Source organism: Phyllobates terribilis, unplaced genomic scaffold, assembly GCF_046119375.1.
Source record: "Phyllobates terribilis strain yellow unplaced genomic scaffold, ASM4611937v1 Scaffold_3__8_contigs__length_932513732, whole genome shotgun sequence".
Classification (NCBI taxonomy): domain Eukaryota; kingdom Metazoa; phylum Chordata; class Amphibia; order Anura; family Dendrobatidae; genus Phyllobates; species Phyllobates terribilis.
Genome location: NW_027362763.1, coordinates 207,622,800 through 207,631,968, shown reverse-complemented (window position 1 = coordinate 207,631,968; position 9,169 = coordinate 207,622,800).

Genomic DNA, 9,169 nt, shown 5'->3' with positions numbered 1-9,169 from the left:
TATACAAGGCTTTGCAGTACAAGCAAAGTGAAACCCCCATCATTGCTCTCTCCCAGCACCCCCATCATTGCTCTCTCCTAGCACGCCCATCATTGCTCTCTCCAGCCCCATCATTGCTCTCCCCATTGCTACCATCCCCATCATTGCTCTCCCCAGTCCCACCATCCCCATCATTGCTTTCCCCAGCCCCATCAGCCCCATCATTGCTCTCCCCAGCCCCACCATCCCCATCATTGCTCTCCCCAGCCCCATCATTGCTTTCCCCAGCCCCACCATCCCTATCATTGCTCTCCCCTGCCCCACCATCCCCATCATTGCTCTCCCCAGTCCCATCAGCCCCATCATTGCTTTCCCCAGACTCACCATCCCCATCATTGCTCTCTCCAGCTCCATCAGCCCCATCATTTCTCTCCCCAGCCCCACCATCCCCATAATTGCTCTCCCCAGCTCCATTAGCCCCATCATTGCTCTCCCCAGCCCCACCATCCCCATCATTGCTCTCCCCAGCCCCATCAGCCCCATCATTGCTCTTCCCAGCCCCACCATCCACATCATTGATCTCCTCAGTCCCATCAGCCCCATCATTGCTCTCCCCATCGCCACCATCCCCATCATTGCTCTCCTCAGTCCCACCATCCCCATCATTGCTCTCCCCAGTTCCATTAGCCCATCATTGCTCTCCCCAGCCCCATCAGCCCTATCATTACTCTCCCCATCGCCACCATCACCATCATTGCTCTCCCCAGTCCCACCATCCCCATCATTGCTCTCTCCAGCTCCATCAGCTCCATCATTGCTCTCCCCAGACCCACCATCCCCATCATTGCTCTCCCCATCACCACCATCCCCATCATTGCTCTCCCCAGCTCCATCAACCCCATCATTGCTCTCCCCAGACCCACCATCCCCATCATTGCTCTCCACAGCCCCGTCAGCCCCATCATTGCTCTCCCCAGCCCCACCATCCCCATAATTGCTCTCCCCAGCTCTATCAGCCCCAACATTGCTCTCCCCAGCCCCACATCCCCATCATTGCTCTCCCCAGCCCCATCATCCCCATCATTGCTCCCCCCAGCCCCATCATTGCTTTCCCCAGCACCACATCCCCATCATTGCTCTCCCCAGCCCCATCATCCCCATCATTTCTCTCCCCATCCCCCTCATTGCTCTCCCCAGCCCCACCATTGTTCTCCCCCACCTCCCCTCATTCTCCTGTTCCTCTCCCCAGCGTTTTAAGTAAAAAAAAAAAATTACCTCTCAGCACGCTCTCCTGCAGCATCCTCCTAGTTTCTGGCAACTTTCTTCCTGACCCAGGCGAGCGCTGCATGATGATGTCATCAGCCCCATCATTGCTCTCCCCAGCCCCACCATCCCCATCATTGCTCTCCCCAGCCCCATCATTGCTTTCCCCAGCCCCACCATCCCTATCATTGCTCTCCCCTGCCCCACCATCCCCATCATTGCTCTCCCCAGTCCCATCAGCCCCATCATTGCTTTCCCCAGACTCACCATCCCCATCATTGCTCTCTCCAGCTCCATCAGCCCCATCATTTCTCTCCCCAGCCCCACCATCCCCATAATTGCTCTCCCCAGCTCCATTAGCCCCATCATTGCTCTCCCCAGCCCCACCATCCCCATCATTGCTCTCCCCAGCCCCATCAGCCCCATCATTGCTCTTCCCAGCCCCACCATCCACATCATTGATCTCCTCAGTCCCATCAGCCCCATCATTGCTCTCCCCATCGCCACCATCCCCATCATTGCTCTCCTCAGTCCCACCATCCCCATCATTGCTCTCCCCAGTTCCATTAGCCCATCATTGCTCTCCCCAGCCCCATCAGCCCTATCATTACTCTCCCCATCGCCACCATCACCATCATTGCTCTCCCCAGTCCCACCATCCCCATCATTGCTCTCTCCAGCTCCATCAGCTCCATCATTGCTCTCCCCAGACCCACCATCCCCATCATTGCTCTCCCCATCACCACCATCCCCATCATTGCTCTCCCCAGCTCCATCAACCCCAACATTGCTCTCCCCAGCCCCATCATCCCCATCATTGCTCTCCACAGCCCCGTCAGCCCCATCATTGCTCTCCCCAGCCCCATCATCCCCATCATTGCTCTCCCCAGCCCCGTCAGCCCCATCATTGCTCTCCCCAGGCCCACCATCCCCATCATTGCTCTCCCCAGTCCCACCATCCCCATCATTGCTCTCCCCAGCTCCATTAGCCCCATCATTGCTCTCCCCAGCCCCATCATTGCTCTCCCCAGCACCACCATCCCCATCATTGTTCTCTCCAGCTCCATCAGCCCCATCATTGCTCTCCCCAGACCCACCATCCCCATCATTGCTCTCCCCATCACCACCATCCGCATCATTGCTCTCCCCAGCCCCACCATCCCCATAATTGCTCTCCCCAGCTCTATCAGCCCCAACATTGCTCTCCCCAGCCCCACATCCCCATCATTGCTCTCCCCAGCCCCATCATCCCCATCATTGCTCCCCCCAGCCCCATCATTGCTTTCCCCAGCACCACATCCCCATCATTGCTCTCCCCAGCCCCATCATCCCCATCATTTCTCTCCCCATCCCCCTCATTGCTCTCCCCAGCCCCACCATTGTTCTCCCCCACCTCCCCTCATTCTCCTGTTCCTCTCCCCAGCGTTTTAAGTAAAAAAAAAAAATTACCTCTCAGCACGCTCTCCTGCAGCATCCTCCTAGTTTCTGGCAACTTTCTTCCTGACCCAGGCGAGCGCTGCATGATGATGTCATCAAGCTGCGCGCGTCTGTATCAAGGAGGAAGCAGAGAACGGATCCCTCCAGCTCTGCTGCAATTTTCCTCCTGTCAGCAGCAGAGCTGCAGGGATCGCTCCATGTCCGCCGCGTGCAGGGAGCAGCTGCACCGGCGGCGGTATGTCCTCCCCTGGACTGCTATGGGGCCCCCTCGCGTCACGGGCCCCATAGCAGTCGCGTGGCCTGCCGCCATTGGCAGTACGCCACTGGGTGAATGTCATTAAAAAATACCACCAAAAAATTCCTGAATTCCTGGTTTTTGACTCTGCCTCCCAAAAATCGGAATAGAAAGCGAACAAAAAATGTTATATGCACGAAAATGGCACCAATTAAAACGTCAACTGGTCCCGTTAAAAACCCTCACATGACTTTGTCAGCAGAAATATAGAAAAATTTCACCTCTCAGAATATTAGCGAATAAATTGGCGTGCACTCTGTCTCTAGACGAGGTGCAGATGCAATGGGCTGGTAAGCCCAAGACAATGTAATAACGTTAATTCATCACACTCTCATAATTGTGATAAGGTGTAATTTATTTATACAGCATAAATCAAATTAATCAAACCAGAGAAGGGTGTTGACAATATATTGGGACGTTTCGGCCTACGCTGGCCTTATTCAATCCAGTCGCTACTGTAAAGTGAGGATAAGTGTATAAATACAAGGTGGTAAAAATAAACATGTAGTTGTGTAGTTACAGAAGAAAACACATGAAAAAATGAATCATAAAAAATGAAATCATAAAGAAATTCTAAGTTTGTTAGGTAAACATATATAGCACCAGGAACTGGGAAAAGGAATGAGGTTGGGACAGGGGGAAAGGGAGAGATAAACCCGTACAAAAATGATAAAGATTAGCACAAACGTAATATAGTCATGGTACAGAAGAAATAAAGATACAACAGAAAACCTTACTTGCTGCTGGTTGATGTATGAGTAGAGGATTTAGGCTGTTCTTGTAACCAAAAATGGGACCTCTGCAAAGTGTAAGGTGTAGGTGTTATAGCATGTAGGATCTGATCCTGCTGTTGTGGGTTAGGTGGTAATAGAGGGTACCTCTTTGTAATCCAGGTGATGCTGGTTCTACGGGGGGAAGGAGGACACTAGGTATCAGTCAAATAGCGCTATGCGGTTGACATATAGGTGGTTCCTTCAGACTGGTGTACTTACTTATGGGAGTCAGTGTTTGGCCGATGGCAGGGCTGAGCAGGTAATGGTGAATAGCGGCGCAGGCTGCACCTTGCTTCAGGGAGGCCGTGCTCAGGGACTGTGACGGGCGCCCTTCTTAAAGCCCACAGGGTCACTGAACCGGAAGGGGCGGGGCTTGCCAGATGTGATTCCCAGCATGTTGCTAGTGAGACTGGTAAGCTCAGCAGACGCCGGACCGGAAGGTTCAGTTCATTGTTCTACTATTCTGTGAATCGCTTGAGGTTTAAAGATGCTCACTGCACACCAAGATGAATTTCTAGAGAGGTGTAGTTTCCAAAATAGGGTCACTTGTGGGGGTTTCCGCTGTTTTGGCATGTCAGTGGCTCTTCAAATGTGACATGGCATCCACAATCTATTCAAGCCAAAATGGCGCTCCAAAATTCAAATGGCTCTCCTTCTCTTTGGAGACCTTCCGTGCACCCAAACAGTAGTTTTCCATTACATATAGGGTATCAGTGTACTCAGGAGAAATTGCACAACAAATTGTATGGTCCATTTTCTCCTGTTACCCTTGTAAAAATGAATAATGCGGGCAAAAACAACATTTTTGTGGGAAAAATGTATTGCTTAATTTTCACGGCTCAACATTATAAAATTCTGTGAAGCACCTGTGGGTTCAAGGTGCTTATCACACCTCTAAATATTTTTATTGAGGGGTGTAGCTTCCAAAATAGGGTCACATGGTGGGTTCCACTGTTTAGGCACCTCAGGGGCTCTGGAAACGTAGCATGGCGTCCGCTATCTAATTCAGCCAATTTTGCACTCCAAAAATAAAATGGCGCTCTTTCCCTTCCGAGCCCTGCCGTCCACCCAAACACTAGTTTTAGACCACACATAGTGTAACATCCCTGGTGGCATGCTGGCATGGCTTACCATCTCCCACCATGCAAGACCGCCAACTTACCTATCAGTCCTGGCTGCACACTTTGCTCCATTACTTGCTGTGTGCATTTCTCTTGTCTGATTGCTTAGGGCAGCGCTGTTACTTCCTGATTCTTAAAGTTACAGTGTGCGCAGTACTAATGCGTCCCCAGCCTATTGCTGTGAGTCACTGGATACTTAAACCCCCTCCACCCAGTAGGAGTTGCCTGAGCAACACTTTCTTTCAGTGTGTTCTGTGCAACTGAGTTGCCAGGTCCTGTCCTGTTTCTTGTCTGTTACCGCCACCCTGGGAGCTGATTATCCAGGCCCGTTATCTGTATCTGTTACTTCTAGTCTGTTTTCGCCACCCTGGGGGCTGAGTACCCAGGCTCGTTCCTGTATCTTGTTCCAGGTTCAGTTCCTGTCTGAACTGTGTCCTTGTCCGTTACCTGTTAGTCTCTATGTCTGATTCTTCCCTTTTCCTGCAGTGTCTGAACCTGCACCTAACTCCAACTCGTTATCTCTGTACTTCTGTTTGTGAGTTTTGTGTCCACTCGCTACTTCATTGCAAGTACCTTGTGTGTATCTGCTTCTGCTTGTCCCGTTTCCCTGCCTCTGTATCTACCTCCTGTGTTCTAGCTATCTTCCTGTGTTTCCCAGTCTGTTCAGAGCCCTGTCCTGTCTTCCTGCACCTGCGGTTCCTCTCTGCTCTGCCCCATTCGTCCTTCGCTCCTGCGGTTCCGCTCTGCTCTTCTCCGCTTGTCCGCCGCGCCTGCGGTTCCGCTCTGCTCTGCTCCGCTTGTCCTCCGCGCCAGCGGTTCCACTCTGCTCTGCTCCGCTTGTCCTCCGCGCCTGCGGTTCCGCTCTGCTCTGCTTCGCTTGTCCTCCGCGCCTGCAGTTCCGTTCTGCTCCGCTTGTCCTCCGCGTCTGCGGTTCTGCTCTGCTCTGCTTGTCCTCCGCACCTGCGGTTCTGCTCTGCTCGTCCTCCGTGCCTGCGGCTCTGCTCTGCTTGTCCACCGCACCTGTGGCTCTGTTCCTGTATCCCAGTCTGTACTGGTCCCTATCCAGCCTGCTTTCCTGCCTGCCAGTACCCGCCTGTCTGCATACCAGCAGTGCCTGCCAGTACCCACCTGTCTGCATACCAGCCGTGCCTGCCTGTACCCACCTGTCTGCATACCAGCCTAACCTGGCCTTTCCTGCATTCCCCGGTGTGGGTCAACAGCTGTGACCGCGGTCTGACTTAGAGTAGCACCTGGGCCACCTCCCACGTCCTTCCTTGGACCACGGAGTCGATTGAGCCGCCGTGTGTTCGTGGTCGGATCTGGGGAGACCCTTAGTCATGCCCCTCCAGTAGGACCACTAACCACGCTCACGCCAGTAAGTCCGGGCGTTAGCGTAACAGTTTGCTCAGGTCCTGGTCCCCGTTGAGCCCCATGGCCCTTCGCTCTCAGAGACATTTGAATCCTTGTCTGGCGAATATGTGTGTAGCGCCCCGAGGGTTCGGTCGCTACAGGGGTATTGCACCTCAGACCAGAGGTGTGATATTCCACTCCCAGGTAAGGATGGAGTATGGACCAGGGCTCAGTTAGCTGCATACAGCACACACACCCCATTTCCGAGGGACAGCTCAACGGTGCTCCCACTAGACAGAAGTGCAGGCACGACCGACTATGTCCCTGTCTGGAGTGGGGAGGGGGGTGGAACACCCAGTGCTGTAGGGGCAGATAGGGGTTGGTTCCTGAGCGTAGGTAGGAGCCCATTGGTTGCTGGTCACCTGGGCTCATGGTCAGAGGGAGGTATAAAAGGTGGGCACCATCTTAGTTCTGGGTCAGTTCAGCCAGAGGAGAAGACAGGGAGTAGAGGCTCTGTAGGAGCTCTACTCCAGGAGGGCCTAGTGAGAGGCCGAGGAGGAGGTGAAGGGGAGCTGGGATTTTGGCTCATCTCAGCTCCAAGAGAACAGAACAGAAAGGAACAGAAAGGAACAGAGAAAGAGAAGGAGAGACAGAGAAACAGAAGGGCTCAGGAACAAGAAGGTGGAAGGGACCCTAAGAACCCACGAGAATCCAGGGTGAAGGGTCAGGCAGATTAAGGGTACCGGATCCCAAGTTGGTGGAGGAGAAACTACCCTCAGCCAAAGACCGGTCGTCGTGATCATCTATTGGTGCGACACCTCATCAAACCTGCTAGGAAGGCACCATATAGGACAGCGGAGGACGGGGCCCACGTTTAACCGCACAAGTCCGCGGCAGCTGGACAAAAGTGGGTCACTGGTGAGGCAGGCCAGAGAAAGGATTAAAGGGGGTCCTGTGCCATGCTCCTGAACTGCTTGGGAGTTGACCGAGCCCCACACCTGGTGGACGCAGCACGGATCGGGCGGTCACTACCTGTACAGAAATGACCCGGAACAAATGAACTGTGAGTAAAGACCCTGAACTGTAACTTGTTGTCTGTGTGCTCCTTCGCGCCTCCAGCACTACCGGTACTGGGACTCTCACCACCATCACTCCCACCATCCACTACACTGCCCTGGGGCCGCACTCTTCCCGTGGGGAGTCACACCATTCCAGCTGCATTCATCATCAGCCCCAGCAGACTGCCTTGCAGCGGCGGTTCCTAATAACCGCAATCCACGGGTGGCGTAGTCGGACATTATCTAAAGCACGTAGCAGACTACCATTGGCCTGACCACCCTGAGCCGCGGGACCGGGCCGCCACTACTACTCCCAGCGTCTCCCTATCGCCCGGTTCCGCGTGCCCCACGGCCCAGGGGGCGAGTCAGCTTTGGCGTAGTTGGCAGGATTTCGTGCCCGCTAACCACGGGTACTGCGCGCCTGAAAAGAGACTGTTTCACTGTACTAAAGATGGCGCCCGCCCCAGAAGAACGAGCGCCATAATGTGCGCGCCAAAAGACCACAGGAGGCCGCCTCTCATCGTGTGCCGGGTCCCAGAATGGCGCCAAAGAGGAAGCCCGCCCCCAACAACCATGAGCACGGCTGTGGAAATGTCCGTCAATGTGGGGGGGCTGCCCCTGAGAGTGATTGTCAGCAGAATGCCCCAGGACCACCGGAAAGAGAAGAAAACTGCGGGGCAGGGGGTGGTCTGGATCAGTCCAGACAGACCGCACCCGGGGATGGACGCCCTCAGCAGCACCAGCCTCCTGGCCCGAAGCCTGCTGCAGACCGAACCGCTCTGCAGCCTAGCAGAAGTCCTAGCGCAGCTCCCCAGAGACCCGGAGCGTGCGCAAGCTGCACTGGAGGACCTGGAGCGGAGGATGGTCCGGGCGCAGCGAGGTGCACTCACCGAGTGGAGAGAAGAACTGGCCCGGCAGGCCGAGACCCACCAGCGACAGGCCTCAGCCGCACCCCAGGGTTTGCCTGCCTCTGAGGACGGCGCAGGAGGAGAGAGGACCGGAGGCGACGCCGCGGAGGGAGCCACGAGGACGGAGGCAAGTGAAGGGGACGTCACCACCCCAAGCCCAGCACCCGCAAGCCTGCCCCAGCCTCCCGTCGCAGCACCAGAAGCCCCACTCACCGCACCTGTTGCCGCGCCGCTACTGCTCCCAGCTAGGCCTCAAGCGGCGAGCGCCGCGGCCACGCCCCGCCCGGCGCCGCGCCCCTTGACCCCGGGCGCCGTAAAGCAAGAAGCCTCATCGGCCCGGTCGCAAGGCCTGGATGACCCGGGCGCCATCGCTAAGCCTGCGCCCCTGTCCCGGATGGGACTGCCACCTAGCGCAGCCAAAAGACCCCCGGCCTGGTCGCAAGGCCGAGTGCCCCCAGGCGCTGCTCCCAGATCAGGTCCCCCCACTATACCATCGCTGGGAGTGGACCTATTGGCACATCATACCGGTCCGGATGGACTGCCGCTGGAGTGGCCGGCTGAAGTGACCGGCAATCAGCCATGGAAGGCCCAGGCCCCGCGCGAGCCTCTGATACCGGCTCCTGAACCCGTCGAGGTCACCCTACCCCCACTGGAGGACGTCCAATTTGCGTGGGACCCCACCAGCGAGAACTTGATGGGGTTCTCTCAAGAGACCCGGGCAGACGCGGTCCGTCGTCTGGAGGCCTGTCATCAGCAACTGGCGACCTTTGAGCGGGAGCGACGAGAGAGGCGCGTCAGAGAGGAACGGCTCCAGGCCCAGAGTGCTGAGCAAAAACGTAAGGCCCGCCAAGACCCCCGAGCAGCCTGCGGTCCCCGAATCACTGGGACCATAGTCAAATTCCACATGGAAAACGGCTGGGGTTTCATCAGGGGCCCAGAAACCGCAGGCGACGTCTTTGTGACCCGCAGGGACGTTGAGAGTCAT